An 18,676-nucleotide genomic window follows, 5' to 3' on the forward strand; every position below is an offset into this window, starting at 1 on the left:
AAACTCCCTGATCCTCTCTCTTGCTCTTACAGTCTTTATGCCTCCTTTTCTGTAATGTTCTACAAGCCTTTGGTACATGAGTGTTTTGATAATGTATTGACTGGGACTGGACTCAACGAGTGCATTTTTGTCTGCTGAGGTTTTCTGTAGTGGGCTTTGTCTGTTGCAAAGAGAATTTTCCTTGATGAAGGATGAAGACTGCTTTTAAGCAAAAATAGTTAAAGCAGTTTTGAGGGGAAAATAAAACAAAGTGGTAATAACTTGGTTTCAAGAAATAACTTTAAAGTATAATAAAAAAGACCACGTGGTATTGGCAAATATATAAATAAATCAATAAATAAAATAGAATTTGTAGAACTAAGCCAAAACAAACATGTGAACTGATTTGAGGAAAAGATAGAAAATATTTTACTAAAATTTAGCAATTTTAAATTAATTAAAGTTATTAAATTTTAAATTAAATTAATTAAATTTACTAAAACATTAATTGGATTCTTGGCTTCCTTTTATTAAATCTTAGGTTTGTCACTTTTTCATTACAAATATGTTTGTTTTTCTATCACTTTCACCTTAAGTAGTACTCAAGAATAAATATAGTACTTGACAAAAAAAAGCTGTCTTGTAGAAATGAAACTTACCTCAAAAACTAAATGTTATATACAACAAACCCACAGCCAAAATTACATTAAATGAATACAAACTGAGAGCATTTCCTCTAAAATCAGGAAGAAGACAAGGATACCTACTCTCCTCTCTTTTGTTTGATATAGTTCTTGAAGTCTTAGCTATAGCAATTAGTCAAGATAAAGACATAATGGCAAAGAAAAATGAATTCAGACTATTCTTATTTACAGATGATATGATTCTTTACTCATCATTTTATCTGTAAATATTACATAATAAAAATCATTTCATATGTAAACAAAGACCATACAGAGACCTTGAGGAAACTTGTGGGCTTAAAAAATTAACATAAGGTTGCAGAATACAAAATAAATAACTTTAACATAGCCTTCATCATATAGCACCAATGTATTCTCAGAGAAAAAAATAGAAAAATATCCCATTGAAAATGACTCTAAAAATGAAATATTTATGAATATATTTTCTAAAATAGTGGAAGTAGCCTTTATCAATTCAAATGATAATTTAATTTTATTATTATTCATTCATGAATAGATAAACTATAGATTTCCAAAATTAGTTGTGACACTTAAAACACAGAGGAAGGGCCAAATCTGTCTCCCTGCTTGTTTTTCAAATAAAAATTTATTGAATATATATAGATATAGACAAATGGATAATTTAAATTATATATATATACATTATTTGCAATATTAGGTTAATAAGATAATATGATTCTTATATCTTTTTCATACATCCTTACTAGTATTTTACCCTCCTCCATCCTTCTTTTTATTCATCTCCCTCCTTCCTCCTTAATTATAAGGCCTAATCAAAGGTGATGGCAATATAAGACTAATATTTCAATATTGAAAGGGAAAATATCAAAAGTCCTCAACCTATAGATAAAGAATTAACCCCTAAACAAAGAACTATAAGCAACTACAGAATGCTGAAGGTGGCAGAAATAGTCTTCTCTAAGAAAGAGGCCCCTAATTAGCTATCTAGCACTAAGTGGTTAGCCCTGAGATCATTCTTTTGTAGATAGTTAGGTAAATAGGCAGACAAACAGATAGAAAGATAGATGCAAGATTGTTTGGGCTAAGCAGGTTGTAATTATATAGTTAGGAGTGTGTGTGTGTGTGTGTGTGTGTGTGTGTGTGTGTGTGTGTGTGTGAAGAAATATACATTTGAGTGCAGTATCACATAGAAAGGAAAACAAAAAAAAGGATAAATATTTAATATTAGGTAATGAGGAAGGACTGAATGTAGGTAATGAACACGTTATAAAAAGGATATAAAGCTAATAGTTTTAGTAATTTTAACTCTGTTGTGGACTTTTGGGGATTAGTTGTGGTGGATAATAGAAAAAAATATACTTGACAGTGAAAGTTTAAAATTTACTATGAAGCTCGACAGTTTAAGAATGGCTATTTTAGCTCTCTCTCTTCTTGTCCCACCCAGCTTGCATCCAGAACCCTTCTTCCTTCTGCCCCCTTTCCTCTTTGGGCATATAACACCATCCAGCTCAGTCTGTCTGGCGCTGTGGGCAAATCCTCAGGGCAAGTAGGCAGGCGAGACTTCCTTTGTTTCACTGGCCTGCCTGCACCAAGCAAGGTAAGGCCTTTGTTTACAAACTACCCAACCTGCATGGAGATCTGATCTAGGCACCAGGAGAGACAGCAGCGGGGTGAGTTTGTGACCGGCAGCGGCGGAAGCAGCCCTGGACAGGGAACTCTGAAGTTCCTCATCCCCCACCCTATACTCCCTGGGCTCCCTGCAGGGGCTCTACACCCTGCATACTGCCTCTCTCTTCTTGTCCCACCCAGCTTGCATCCAGAACCCTTCTTCCTTCTGCCCCCTTTCCTCTTTGGGCACATAACACCATCCAGCTCAGTCTGTCTGGCGCTGGGGGCAAATCCTCAGGGCAAGTAGGCAGGCGAGACTTCCTTTGGTTCACTGGCCTGCCTGCAACAAGCAAGGTAGGAGCTTTGTTTACGAACTACCCAACATGCACGGAGATCTGATCTTGGCACCAGGAGAGCCATCAGTGGGAGAGCTAATCTGGGTACCAGGAGAGCCGTCTTTGGGCACGGAGATCTGATATTGGTACCAGGAGAGACATCACTGGAGCACCAGGAGAGCTATCACTGCAGGGTGCCATCACTGGGAAGGTACATCAGTAGGCAAGGAGACCTGATCCGGTAAAAGATGATCCATAGGGGAGCATTCGGAGAAAGAGATGGGCAGGCGCCAATGCAAGAATTCACCCAACAATCTGAAAAACTATATGAAACCACCAGAACCCAGCGACCTCACAACAGGAGGACATGAACACCTTAATCATGAAGAAGTAGATAAAATTGACTTTATGAAAATGATTGATGCCCTTAAACAGCATGTAAAAAATGCCCTTATAGAAATGGATGAGAAATATAACAGAAAGTTTGAAGAATTGAGTAAATCAGTGAATGATACCCTAGGAAACCAAGAAAAACAATCAAACAGATAATGGAAACAGTTCAAGACTTAAAAACTGAAATGGAGGCAAAGAAGAAAACACAAACAGAAGACCAGCTGGACAGGGAAAATTAAATGAATAGAGACTACAGAAGCAAGCATAACCAACAGAATACAAGAGATAGAAGAATCTCAGATTCTGAAGATACCATAGAGAAAATAAACACGCTGATCAAAGAAAACAGCAAGGCCAACAAATTCTCATCACAAAACATTCAGGAAATATGGGACACAATAAAAAGACCAAACCTAAGAATAATAGGAATAGAAGAAGGAGAAGAAGCGCAGCTCAACTGTCCAGAAAATATATTTAATAAAATTATAGAAGAAAACTTTCCCAACCTAAAGAAAGATATACCTATGAAGGTTCAAGAAGCATACAGAACACCGAATAGGCTGGATCAAAAAAAAAAAATCCTCTCGCCATATAATAATCAAAACACAAAGCATACAGAATAAAGAAAGAATACTAAGAGCAGCAAAGGAAAAAGGCCAAGTTACTTATAAAGGTAAACCTATCAGACTTATACCTGACTTCTCTATGGAAACCATGAAAGCCAGAAGGTCCTGGATAGATGTACTGCAGAAACTAAGAGACCATGGATGCAAGCCCAGACTACTATACCCAGCCAAGCTTTCGTTCACTATAAATGGAGAAAACAAAATTTTGCAGGATAAAAACAAATTTAAACAATACGTAGCCACAAATCCAGCCTTACAGAAAGTAATAGAAGGAAAATCACTAATCGAGGAGTCCAACAATGACCACAGTAATTCAGACATCTAGAGACCCTTTACCAGCACATCTCAAAGAAGGGAAACACACAAAATCTACTACTAAAAAAAATGACCAGAGTTAACAACCACTGGTCATTAATATCACTTAATGTCAATGGACTCAACTCACCTATAAAAAGGCACAGACTAAGAGATTGGATATGAAAACAGGATCCAACATTCTGCTGTTTACAAGAAACACACCTCAACCACAAAGACAGGTACCTACTCAGAGTAAAGGGCTGGGATGAGGCTTATCAAGTAAATGGACCTAGGAAACAAGCAGGTGTGGCCATATTAATTTCGAACAAAATTGACTTCAAACTTAAATCAATCAGAAGAGATGGAGAGGGACATTTTCTACTCATAACAGGAACAATTCATCAGGATGAAATCTCAATCCTGAATATCTATGTCCCTAATATAAAAGCACCCACGTACGTAAGAGAAACATTGTTAAAACTCAAGGCAGCCATCAAACCGCACACATTAATAGTAGGAGACTTTAATACTCCTCTCTCACCAATGGACAGGTCAATTAGACAGAAACCTAACAGAGAAATAAGAGAATTAATGGAGGTAATGAATCAAATGGACTTAACAGACATCTATAGAATATTCCACCCAAATAGGAAAGAATATACCTTCTTCTCTGCAGCTCATGGAACATTCTCAAAAATCGACCACATACTTGGTAACAAAGCAAACATTCACAGTTACAAAAAAATATTAATAACCACGTGTATCTTATCAGATCACCATGGATTAAAGCTAGAATTCAGCAACAATGCTACCCCCAGAAAGCCTAAAAACTCATGGAAACTGAATAGTCAACTACTGAACCATACCTGGATTAAGGAAGAAATAAAGAAATTAAAGTCTTCCTTGAAGACAATGACAATAAAGAAACAAAATGCTCAAACCTATGGGACACTATGAAAGCAGTCCTGAGAGGAAAGTTCATAGCACTAACTGCCCACTTAAAGAAAACAGAGAAAGCACACATTGGAGACTTAACAGCCCACCTGAAAGCTCTAGAAAAAAAAGAAGCAGACTCACCTAGAAGGGGTAGAAGACTGGAAATAATCAAACTGAGGGCTGAAATCAACAAAATAGAAACACAGAAAACAATTGAAAGAATCAATGAATCAAAAAGCTGGCTCCTGGAGAAAATCAACAGGCTTGATAAACCCCTATCCAAACTAATCAAACGGCAGAGAGAGAATTTGCAAATTAATAAAATCAGAAATGAAAAGGGAGACATAACCACAGACACAGAGGAAATTCAGAGAATCATTAGATCTTACTACAAAAGCCTGTATGCCACAAAACTGGAAAATGTAAAAGAAATGGACATTTTTTAGATAAATACCATATACCAAAGTTAAACCAGGACCAGGTGAACAACCTAAATAGACCTGTTAGTCGTGAAGAATTAGAAGCGGTTATCAAAAACCTTCCTTCCAAAAAAAGCCCAGGACTGGATGGTTTCAATGCGGAATTCTACCAGAACTTCCAAGAAGACCTAATACCTATATTCCTTAAGGTATTTCACAATATAGAAACAGAAGAGTCATTGCCAAATTCCTTTTATGAAGCTACAGTAACTCTGATACCAAAACCACACAAAGACCCAACCAAGAAAGAAAATTACAGGCCAATCTCACTCATGAACATCGACGCAAAAATCCTCAACAAAATTCTGGCAAACCGAATCCAAGAACACATTAGAAAAATTATCCATTATGATCAAGTAGGCTTCATACCAGAGATGCAGGGCTGGTTTAACATACGCAAATCTATCAATGTAATCCATCATATAAATAAACTGAAAGAAAAAAACCATATGATCGTTTCATTAGACGCAGAAAAAACATTTGACAAAATTCAACATCCCTTTATGATAAAAGTCTTGGAGAGATTAGGGATACAAGGGTCATACCTGAATTTAATTAAAACTATATACAGCAAGCCGACAGCTAATATCAAATTAAATGGAGAGAAACTTAAAGCCATCCCACTAAAATCAGGAACACGCCAAGGCTGTCCACTTTCTCCATACCTCTTCAATATAGTTCTCGAAGTTTTAGCAATAGCAATAAGACAACATAAGGGGATAAAGGGGATTCAAATTGGAAAGGAAGAAGTTAAACTTGCATTATTTGCAGATGATATGATAGTGTACATGAGCGACCCCAAAAACTCCACCAAAGAACTCCTACAGCTGATAAACGCCTTTAGTAATGTGGCAGGATACAAGATCAACTCCAAAAAATCAGTCGCCCTCTTATACACAAAGGATATGGAAGCAGAGAGGGAAATAAGAGAATCATCACCTTTCACGATAGCCACAAAAAGCATAAAATATCTTGGGGTAACTCTAACCAAGGAAGTGAAAGATCTATTTGCCAAGAACTTTAAGGCATTGAAGAAAGAAATTGAAGAGGATACCAGAAAATGGAAGGATCTCCCTTGCTCCTGGATTGGGAGGATCAACATAGTAAAAATGGCAATTCTACCAAGGGCAATTTATAGATTCAATGCAATCCCCATTAAAATCCCATCAAAATTCTTCACAGATCTTGAAAGGACAATAATCAACTTTATATGGAAAAACAAAAAACCCAGGATAGCCAAAACAATCTTATACAATAAAGGAACTTCTGGAGGCATTACCATCCCTGACTTCAAACTCTATTACAGAGCTACAGTAATGAAAACAGCATGGTACTGGCATAAAAACAGAGCAGTCGACCAATGGAATCGTATAGAAGACCCGGATTTTAACCCACAAACCTATGAACAACTGATTTTCGATAAAGGAGCTAAAAGTATACAATGGAAGAAAGAAAGCATCTTCAACAAATGGTGCTGGCACAATTGGATGTCAACCTGTAGAAGAATGAAAATAGACCCATATCTATCACCATGCACAAAACTCAAGTCCAAATGGATCAAAGACCTCAATATCAATCTGAACACACTGAACCTGATAGAAGAGAAAATGGGAAGTACCCTACAACATATGGGCACAGGAGATCGCTTCCTATGTATAACCCCAGCAGCACAGACATTAAGGGCAACATTGAATAAATGGGACCTCCTGAAACTGAGAAGCTTCTGTAAAGCAAAGGACACTGTCATTAAGACAAAAAGGCAGCCTACTGACTGGGAGAAGATCTTCACCAACCCCGCTACAGACAAAGGTCTGATCTCCAAAATATATAAAGAATTCAAGAAACTAGACTTTAAAAGGATAATTAACCCAATTAAAAAAATGGGGCACTGAACTGAACAGAGAATTCTCATCAGAAGAAGTTCAAATGGCCAAAAGATACTTAAGGTCATGCTCAACCTCCTTAGCAATCAGAGAAATGCAAATCAAAACAACTTTGAGATATCATCTTACACCTGTCAGAATGGCTAAAATCAAAAACACCAAGGATAGCCTTTGCTGGAGAGGTTGTGGAGAAAGGGGTACCCTCACCCATTGCTGGTGGGACTGCAAACTTGTGCAACCACTTTGGAAATCAGTGTGGCGGTTTCTCAGAAAAATTGGGATCAACCTACCCCTGGACCCAGCAATAGCACTCTTGGGAATATACCCAAGAGATGCCCTAGCATATGACAAAAGCATTTGTCCAACTATGTTCATAGCAGCATTATTTGTAATAGCCAGAACCTGGAAGCAACCTAGATGCCCTTCAATTGAAGAATGGATGAAGAAAGTGTGGAATATATACACATTAGAGTACTACTCTGCGGTAAAAAACAATGACTTCTCGAATTTTGCATGCAAATGGATGGAAATAGAAAATACGATCCTGAGTGAGGTAACCCAGACCCAAAAAGAAGATCATGGGATGTACTCACTCATAATTGGTTTCTAGCCATGGATAGGGGCCAGTGAGTCTATAATTTGTGATCCTAAAGAAGCTAAACAAGAGGGTAAACCCAAGGAAAAACATATAGATATCCTCCCAGCTATGGGAAATAGACAAGATTGATGGGCAAAGAATTGGAATCTTGGGGGGTGGGGTGGGATGGGGATGAGGGGAGATGGGGAGAGAAAAGTGTGAAGGAGAGGATGAGGGGAACTGGGGGAATCGGGGTGATTGGGGTTAAAGGAAGGTTGGATTGGGGAGCAGGGAAACTCATACCTTAGTTAAGGGAGCCACCTAAGGGTTGGCAAGAGACTTGAACCTGGAATGGCTACCAGATGCCCAGGGCAATGTCCCCAGTTAGTTCATTGGGGCACCTGAGGATGGGGAACCTGAAATGAACCTATCCTATAATCATACTGATGAATATCTTGCATATCGCCATAGAACCTTCATCTAGCGATGGATGGAGATAGAGCCAGAGACCCACACTGGAGCACTGGACTGAGCTCCCAAGGTTATAATGAGGAGCAGAAGGAGAGAGAACATGAACAAGGAAGTCAGGACCATGAGGGGTGCACCCAACCACTGAGACAGGGGGGCCGATCTATTGGGAGCTCACCAAGGCCAGCTGGACTGCTACTGAAAAAAACATGGGATAAAACTGGACTCTCTGAATGTGGTGGACAATGAGAGCTGACGAGAGGCCAAAGAGAATGGCACAGGAACTTTCATCTGGCGATGGATCGAGAGAGAGACAGAGACCCAATTTGGATCAACCGTCTGAGCTCTTGAGGTCCAAATGAGGAGCAGAAGGAGGGAGAACATGAGCAAGGAAATCAGGACCACGAGGCGTGCACCCACCCACTGTGACAGTGGAACTGATCTATTGGGAGCTCTCCAAGGCCAGCTGGACTGGGACTGAATAAGCATGGGTTGAAACTGGACTCTCTGAACAAGGCAGACAATGAAGGCTGATGAGAAGCCAAGGACAATGGCACTAGGTTTCGATCCTAATATATGAACTGGCTTTGTGGGAGCGTAGCCTGTTTGGATGCTCACCTTCCTGGACCTAGATAGAAGTGGGAGGACCTTGGTCTTCCTGTAGAGCAGGGAATTTGGACTGCTCTTCAGTATTGAGAGGGAGGGGGAGTGGACTAGGGGGAGGAGAAGTGGAGTGGGGATAGGGGGAAGGGAGCGGGGGGAGGGGGCAATATGTGGGAGGAGGTGGAGGGAAATGGGAAACGGGGAGCAGTTGGAAATTTTAATTAAAAAAGAATAAAAAAAATGTTAAAAAAAAGAATGGCTATTTTAACTGTATAGAAGATGAATTAGATATATAGAATTTGGATCTGCTTAATTTTGTCTTATAATGTTTCTGCCTGACAGCTTCATTTTTAATTAAAATTGATTTTTCATACAATATATTCTGATTACAGTTTCCTGTCCCCCAAATCCTACAAGCTCTTCCCTACTTCTTCAACCACCAAATACACAGCCTGTAGGTAAGTCCATGTGAGCCTCTTTGAAGAGATAACAAGGATTTATTATGATACACTCATGGACACACAAGGTAAATGGTCACCATGTTTCTCTGTTCTCCCTGGGGTGAATGGAACCAGAAGTCCAATCTCTGACCACCACACAAGAGAGAATGTGACTACCATGTCTCTTCTTTAAAGGGGATCACATTGGCAGACAAGAAGCAATGCCTCTATCAAGTCAGATAGCCCAAGGTCATGAGGAGAGTGAATACTGTAAACAGAGACAGTACTTTCTTTTCCCAGCCACCCATACCCAAATAATCACACAGAAACTATATTAATTATAACACTGTTTGTCTAATAACTCAGGCATATTTCTAGCTAGCTCTTATATCTTAAATTAACCCATTTCTATTAATCCATGTATCACCATGAAGCTGTGGCTTACCAATAAGGTTCTGGCATCTTTCACCTTCAACAGTTACATGGAATCTGTCTGATTCCACCTTCTTTTCTCCTCTATCTCTGCCTGGATTTCCTGTCTTGCTCTATTTTGCTATGCCATAGGCCAAAATAGCTTCTTTTTAAACCAATAGTAATAAAACTTATTCACAGCATACAGAGGGAAATCCCACATCATAATACCCACTATATCTTCACCTTTTGTCTATAAAAGAAGATTCTAAACAAAACTATATACCATAAAGACAATTATCAAGTTTTGTTCAGGAAAAAGAGAGAGTAATAACATACACAAAAATAGAACTAAAACCAAGAAGAACAACATCGAACAAGAAACATATACTAAATGACCAGGCTATAGATAATGGCAAATAACAGAGATTATTCCAATAGCTGTCATATCCTGAGGAGTCTAAGACTTGTATCTAAAATGCCTTAACTACGATAGGAGAGGATAATAACTGAAGATGGATGCCCTAATGTTGTAGGGGACTTTGGGTGACCAAACAGGCAGTCAGCTCTTTCTATCATTTCTCACATTTTTCAAAAGTTGCTTACTTGCACTTCCTGTATACTCAGTTAATATTATTTCCTTTTGGGATCTTTAATAGAGTTCAAGACTAGATAGTTATAACTATAGTTTTCCTTAGTTATAATAAAAGATAAATTAGATATAAAATTTTAGACTCACAAAGATAGGAAAGATGATAAAATGTTTTCTTTAATTTTGTCAAATACAAATAGACTGGATATTGCCACAGATTCTTACTTGATAACTTGATAATTTGATGCATATAAATATATGATGTTAAAGCTAATACCTTCCTTTTAATGAAAAAGAAAAGGGGAGGTAATGTAAGATGTCCTTCTGTACGCTGTGAATATGTATTCCACCCATTGGTTAATAAAGAACCTGCTCTGGCCTATGGCAAGATAAACTAGAGTCAGGTGGGATAGCCAAAATGAATATAGGGGGAAAGAAAAATGAGGGTGAGAGAGATGCCAGTGAGCCACCCATATAACAGGATGCCAGAACACTAAAGATAACACCATAGCCACATGGTGATATACATGTTATTAGAAATGGATTCATTTACAAGTGAGAATTAACCAATAAAAGCGTAAGTCATTGGCCAAGCAATCATATTAATATTAGCCTCTGAGTGATTGATTATTCTATAAGGGTTGCAGGGACCATCAGGAAGGAGAGAAACTGGTCCACTGAGCCCAGTCAAGACAGAGAAAAGCCTCCAACTACAATAGCCTTTCTTCCTTCCTTCCTTCCTTCCTTCCTTCCTTCCTTCCTTCCTTCCTTCCTTCCTTTCTTTCTTTCTTTTTTCTTTCTTTCTCTTTCCCATTAGGATTCAAACTGGCATCTAAAATCATAATAATAACAAGATTAAATAAAAACAAACCAGAATAACACAGCACAAACAAAAAAAAAGAACCAAAGAAAAAACAAAAGAAACACATGCAGATGCCGAGACACACATATTTTCAAACATAGAAAGCTTATGAGAACAAAATTGAAAAACAATAATAGGTAAGTGAAAGATCTGTAAACATTAAATAAAAGAACAAATGAAAAATGACCAAAGCACTGTGAGAGAAAACAAACTACAAAAATACCATTAAGTTTTCTTTTGTGTGTATGTGCTGGCTATCTATTGCTGGGCATGGGACATGCCCTTAAGTGTGGTTATCATTTGGAGACAGCTTCTGGGTTAGAGATTGGGGCTTGTGTCTACTTCCCCTCTCAGCCCTGGGACCCCATTTGGCTTAGACACATACAGGACATATATCTGCTACACAGTCTCTGTGAGCTCATATGTGAACGAGTCCTGTTGTGCCTAGAAGACCTGTTTCCTTGGTGTCTTCCATCCCCACTGACTCTTATAATCCTTCAGCCTCCTCTTCTGTAAAGTTTGCTGAGCCCTGAGGATTTATTGGAGACATCCCATTTAGGGCTTAGTGTTCCAAACTCTCTCACTCTCTGAACATTGTCTGGCTCTGACTGTCTGTATTTATCCCCACCTGCTGTAGAAGGAAGCTTATTTGATGATGGCTGTGCAAGATACTGATCTATGAGTACAGAAGAATGCCACTAGCAGTCATTTTGTTGCTACATTCCATTTTCAGAATAATAGAATTTGGTTTTCCCCTATGTCCCTGGCCTATCTGGTCTCAGGTCTTTGGCCACCTAGACAGTATCCAGCATAAGTTCCATCTCATGGAGTGAGCCAATCAGGTAGTGCTTGGCTACTCCAACAACTTTTGTGGCACTATTCCACCAACATTCCTTGCAGGCAGGTCACCGTTATATATCACAGGACTTGTAGCTGAGTTGGTGTTTATCTTTCCCCTCTGGTGGGTTGCAGAGTACTTTCAGTACTATGAACACTAGCCAAGAGGGGTGAAGGCTCTAGGTAGACACCAGCTAGACTTCTTCGAATTCAGTGAGTTATATAGGTGTTTTCTTCAGCAATATGATTTTACAGTCAGTTTGTGGAAGGCAACCAATAGCTTTAGCAGTAGTCAGGGTTGTTTGGGCAGTTTCCATGGAACCCTTTTGGCCAACAAATAGATTAGATGTAACACATTTCGAGAAATGAAGTTTCATTTGGTGGCAAGTGATGTCTAGTTGAGGCTTTGTATTACCAATTATTTGGTGGTTCCATGTTGATTTCTTTCATATATATATATATAATTCTACTACATTGTTTCCATATGATCCTGCAAATGGCCCTCAGTTTTCACTGTCCCTTCCCATATTCAGTTCTTTAAGCTCCCTTTCCTCTGCCTCCCTATTTGATCTTCCCTTCCCAGTCTCCAACCTCTGTCCACCCAGAACTATATAATCTATTTATTCTTCCTAGGGAGATGTTTCCCTCCCCTTTAGTTGTTTACTGTAACAAGAGGGCCTGCTTGCTGGGGTTTCTGTCCTGCCCAGTTCCCATAGCTGTTTAGCCCCAAAAGAATCACACAGAGATTCTGCTATAGTTATAACTGATTGCCACCTTAGCTCAGGCTTCTTGTTAACTCTTAGAACCTATATTAACCCATTATTCATATCAATGTCAGCCACATGGCTTGGTGCCTTTTTCGGTGGGGCAGGTCACATCTTCCTTCTTGTGTGTCTGGGCAAGACTGCAGGAAAGAGCTTCCTTCCTCCCAGAACACTCCTGTTCTCCTTGCCCTGCCTCCTGTCTATACTTCCTGCCTGGCTACTGGCCAATCAGAATTTATTTAAAATATAATTGACAGAATATAGAATTGTCCTGCACCAGTTTACTCTGTACTTAGCCTCTGTGTTTACATTGACTGTAGCCTGCTTGCCAAAGACTTCGCAGCTAATATACACATAAGTGCATAAATACCATATTTGTCTTTTGGAGTTTGGAGTATTTCACTTAAGATTATTTTTTTATTTGAAAGTTCTTTATAATAATAAAACTTTTATCATTTAAAATAAAAACTACCTCCAGGTGGTAGTGGTGCATTCATTTAATCCTGACACTCAGGAGGAAGAGGCAGGTGGATCTCTGTGAGTTCAAGGCCAGCCTTGTCTACAGAGTGAGTTCCAGGACAGCTAGGGTTACACAGAAAAACCCTCTCTCCATACCCACCCAAAATATACTACCTTTCAAAAAGAACATGGCATAAGAAACTATGCATTAGAAAATAATTGTTAATTAACACAGAGACTGTGAACAGCTTCTAAACTCCAGGAATTAGAGTCATACACAAGATGCCCAAATAAAGTATAAATCTCATGCAGCAATTTCAACATTCTTATCCCCCAATCATCAGTCTAGTAAGTGATAGCAAAGCATTTTTACTTAGAGTGTTTATTTTAAATACTCCAGACTTCAAAGACAACTTTGGGGTCCTTACACCCAAGCCCACACCTACAGCTTCTTTTTCTTTATTTATTCTTTTATTTTCCTTTTTACATTTTTGACAATTAGGAATCAATAGACACCTTTGAACTTGTCTAGTAGAAGGCGTAGAAGCATGATTTGAAAGGGCAAATGTATCTATATATCTGGATATGTATCGGATATTGGATGCATACTAGTCAACTAATTTAATATTAAAAATGTAAATAGAAGGCATGAAATTATACATTCAGTGAGCCAGCTACAAAAGTAATAAAAACTTACTTTCTCGGCTCCTCCTTCCTAAGAATCACAACAAAGTCCATAGAAGTGTCAGATAGATTTAGTGTATTTTATGCCAGAATCACTGAATACAGGCTAGGTTATTTATATAGAAGCAGATTTATTTTTCACAGTTCTGGAGTCCAATGCCAATGTGTCAAAGCCTAGAGAGAGAGTTCACTGTACAACAAAACATGGCAGAAGTGCAAATTGGCATTACAAGGCAGAACAGAAATCAGGAAGAGCTATCCTATTTTATCTGGAACTCACTCCTAAAGTAATGAAACTGCTCTTGGGGCAATATTAATATATGCATGAGGCCAGAGCCCTTAGTGTCTAATCTCCTCTTAATTCTGTTACAATGGCAATTATATTTCACTTGAAGAAGCAAAAGAAGGAGGCAGAATGTTGAGTGGGAGAACATGGAAGGCTACACACTACTATTATTTGTGCAGATCTGTTCTACATCTGTTCTATGTCAGTTCATCATTTTGTATCACGCCTACCTCCCAACACCGACATTCACTGTCTAATCTAGAGGTTGGGCATGCCTGCTCTAGTTGGACATAGAAATTCATTCTTTGAGTATGGAAATAATGATTTCTGTATTTGGGAAAAAGGTGAATTGTGAGCCTGTACTTCAACAGTCTTTTCAGATAATACATAAAAGCTATAGCCCTGGGAAAAATTGACTTTACAACATAATGAGAGATTCTGCCTATTCAACACAGTTAATACATCTGCAATGCTGTCAGGGCTTCTAGAGGACTCTCTGACTTCATAATCCAGAGAGGAAGGGCAAACTTCTATTGTATCTTAGGAAAGCTCCCGATTGGAGAAAATCATTGAACAAAATAGGAAAGTTGTAATATCTAGTTCTCCATGAATTTCCCATAGGAAAAGGAAAACTCACAAGATATTAATGAAGCCCACCATCTATGAAAACAAATCTCTAACTAGATGTTACTAACTCTGAACTCTCAAAGAAAGAATGATATAATTTTCACTCTTTCTTATGGCTAAATAAAACTTACTTATGGTAATGAAATATATATTATTTATACAAATATATATAATGTTTATACAATCCATCTATATATTGGTGGACACCTAAGCTGATTCCATGATTAGGCAACTCTGAGTATTACCACTATAAACATTTATATGCAGATGTCTTTATTGTATGATAACATTGATTCCTTTGGGTATATTCCCAGGAATGGTAAAGCTGAGTCATATGGTAGATCTATTTTGCATTTTCACAGACAATACACTGCATGCCAAGCATCCATGCCTTTCATGGGCATACAAAAGAAATATAAGACAAGTTCTTGTTTTCAGGAGTTTATACACTAGCTGTAACACGCATAAATTAATAGTGAAAGACTCTGGCAATAACAATTGTTCTGAAGATGTCTTTGCTACTTGATGAATCGGACTTTTGACATTTAAAGCTATGAAGAATGTACTACATCCTTAAAGGCTTTCCCAACTTAGACATTTTCTTAAGAATAAGCTTATATAAAAATACAGACAGAATTTAATGTGCCACTATAAAGGAGGCTCAGGTTTTTATTGTTTAGATTTGATGTTGTGGTAGCTGTCGTTGCTGTTGTTTGAAGATCTCATTTTTATGCCCAGAGCAGAGGTATCATCTCAAAGCATTGGGGTCACGGAAGTGGAGTGCTGTAAAAGTTCAATGCCAAGACTAAGGAACATTTTCTCTCTAAGGATCACTAAATGCAGTCACGAAAGTCAATGACTCATTCTAAGACCTCCTCAGGGAATATATAGAGGGCAACTCCAAAGTCAGATTTAAAGTTTCCAGGCTCTCTTTGTTCATCATCTGCTGTCTAAATGCAGAAGGATTGGAAGATGATTCCTATCAGGGCCATTATTTTGGCAAAGTGCCCACCATCTGCCTGAGAATGAAGACTGTGTTTTGTTGCTCATGAATAAGACTGGTAAATCCTTTGTAACATTGCTGAGGGGACAATGTCAACTTCAAGACAAAAGGTCATACACAGGCTGGAGCTGGGAAGAATACAACAGATTAGGTAATGGAATTGTTCATTGATTTTGGACACAGAATTTAGAGTCCTTCGGTATTGTTCAACTGTAGCTACAGCACTTTTGACAGATTTTCAACATTGGTCCCACCTCAATTACTTTATAAGCAAAGTTATAATAATAAATAATAAATACTCTAAAGATTGTTAAAGCAACACGATGTTGTGTACAAAGAATGGGTTCTGTACCTGGCACCTCGTAGGTGCTCAGGAAACAGTTTATTAGTATCATATTTACTACCATTGTAATAATGAACTTCTGGCCATATTAGTGGCAAGGACATTCTTAACTTATTAAAGATGACTTCCCAGAGGTTAAGTGCTTTGAAAGTGTCAACACATTAGTTCCTATGGTTTCGAGTCTAAAAGCATTTGGAACATAATGCTTTCCACAACTGGCTTCACCCAGTCTCTTTCATATCATTTGCCATTGAAGCCATTCACTTCCATGATCAGGACTATTCAAATGCCTTATAGTGTCTAACCATCACTGGAGTATGATGTCAGTTTTCTAGTCTCCAGAGAGTGTATGTGTTAATTGATCTTCCTTGTGCATGGTACTCATGAAGCTTAGAGTAACAGTTGTTTTCACATCCCCGTGGCATGTCTGTTCACTAACTCATGTTGATATAGTCCAGCTGACAAAGATTCACCTTAGCTTCCTAATAAGAATGAAGGTTCTTGCCTGTCTGCCTAGATCTAACCAGTCATTCCCTATTCAGAGAGTGAGGCACTCTTGCAAAATACGTCCTACCATGGATGGGCCTCTTATTGCAAAATAAGAACCAAAATATGATCCAATAACAAACTGTGAGTGTTATTTTTCAGGTGGAGTCTCTTTATGACATGACTGAAACTCCAAGACATTATTGAAAATATTGCATTAAACTTATGATGCTTCTGTCAGATTCACAGCAGGGCATAGAAGTTCCACTCCAAGAGAATACAAGAAAAGAAAAGTTTAAGTAAGGGGAATCTTTAATTTATGTGTGAATGATAGGACAAGTCAACAAAGAATAGTAAAATTTGCAAACATTTGCAATAGCAGAGTAGCTATTGCCACCCCTGACTAAATAGACAAATCATATGAACTTTCCATGTATGCTTTAATAGGGTCATTACTGCAAAGAGATGCTTGAAAAAGCAATTTAAAGGAGGAAGGTTCTATTTTGGCTCATGTCTGAGAGGAATGTATGGTGATAAATGAATGGTAGCAGAGAAGCTAGGTCAAAAGTATCAACTGAGAAGCAGAAAAATGATAACTATGTTTATCAGACTTTCTTCTTACTCCATTATAATTCAGTGAGCGACCTCAGCTCATGGGATGATCCCACCTACTCTCAGAGTAAGTATTTCCCCCTTAGTTAATCCATTCTGGAAAGGACCTCACAGATAGATCCAAAGGAATATTTCACCAGTGTTTTAAGCATTTGAGTCAAGTTGTCAATAAAAATTAATCATCACACTCTCCTACTTATGACCTTTGGTAGAGTAATTCAGCTACTAACAACCAAGGATAAAGTATAAATAATAAATATATGGAAAGCTTTCTCTTCTCATATATTAACATTGTTTCAAATTGGCCGTACCCAGCCAAGATGTCAAAAGCCAAAAATAGCTGAATTGACACATCAGTGGAGGTCAGACTCCTGAGCGTCCAACTGAATTCAAAAGGTCAATGACTAGGTCTAGAGGGACAAATAGAAACTATTTAGTACAAGTAGATACTTCTATTTGAAACGACTCATCAAACATTTATTGATAAAGTTGTTATAATCTATAGCATACCCTTAAAATCTTCCCCTATATTATGCCAAGTCAGAACTGTCCACAAGAGAAATTAACCTAAAATTTGAATGATTAAAAATGAGAGAATCCATTTTAACACTCTGAAGGTCATTGTGGGACAAACTGCCATTTCACATAATAATTATGATTATTTAATTGGTGACCCACCTCATTGTCATGAAAAAGAAATTGAAGACTTTAGTTCCTTCAGTTCCCACAACACATTCTGCTTCTGCTTCACTAAATCCAACATCAGTTAAGTATAAAGCTCTGTACTGCCCAGGCGGTGGTGGCGCACGCCTTTAATCCCAGCACTCGGGAGGCAGAGACAGGCGGATCTCTGTAAGTTCAAGGCCAGCCTGGTCTACAAGAGCTAGTTCTAGGACAGGAACCAAAAAAGCTATGGAGAAACCCTGTCTCAAAAAATCCAAAAAAAAAAAAAAAAAAAAAAAAAGCATGCCTTCCACATCCTTAAAGCCAGAGGTGATGAAAGATGAATACAAATTCCAGGTGTTCTCATGGAATCCAGTTTAATCTTCTACACTTTCAATTTGTGTTTGTCCCCTCTCACTGTCCATGCTGATCATGGACTTAACACCAAATGAGAAACTAAAACTTGTGCCAGCCTTTTTCTTTTGGTTCACCAACCAGCTCCCAAAACATGACACAGAGACTTACTAGTTTTGAATGTTCAGCCTAGTTTTGGCAAGTTTCTGGATAGCTCTTTTAACTTAAATCAACCTGATTCTCTTTATCTAACTTTTGCCTCAGGGCTTAGTGCCTTTCCTATTTATACATCAGTGAAAGTATATCTTACTTTCACTGTTTGTCTATTTGTCTGGATGTCTTCTGATTGGCTTCTTGCCCTGGGCGTGTCCCTTGTTCTCTTTCCCTTCTTCTCTCATTCTTCC

General features: G+C 38.2%; 1 protein-coding gene across 1 annotated transcript in view; it reads right to left on the reverse strand.

Annotated features, from left to right (window-relative positions):
* Rtl4 (retrotransposon Gag like 4) overlaps nt 1-18,676 on the reverse strand; it is a 294,576-nt gene that overhangs the window by 261,713 nt on the left and 14,187 nt on the right. The window lies entirely within an intron of this gene.

The sequence above is a fragment of the Chionomys nivalis genome, chromosome X (assembly GCF_950005125.1).
Source record: "Chionomys nivalis chromosome X, mChiNiv1.1, whole genome shotgun sequence".
In the NCBI taxonomy this organism is placed as follows: Eukaryota; Metazoa; Chordata; class Mammalia; order Rodentia; family Cricetidae; genus Chionomys; species Chionomys nivalis.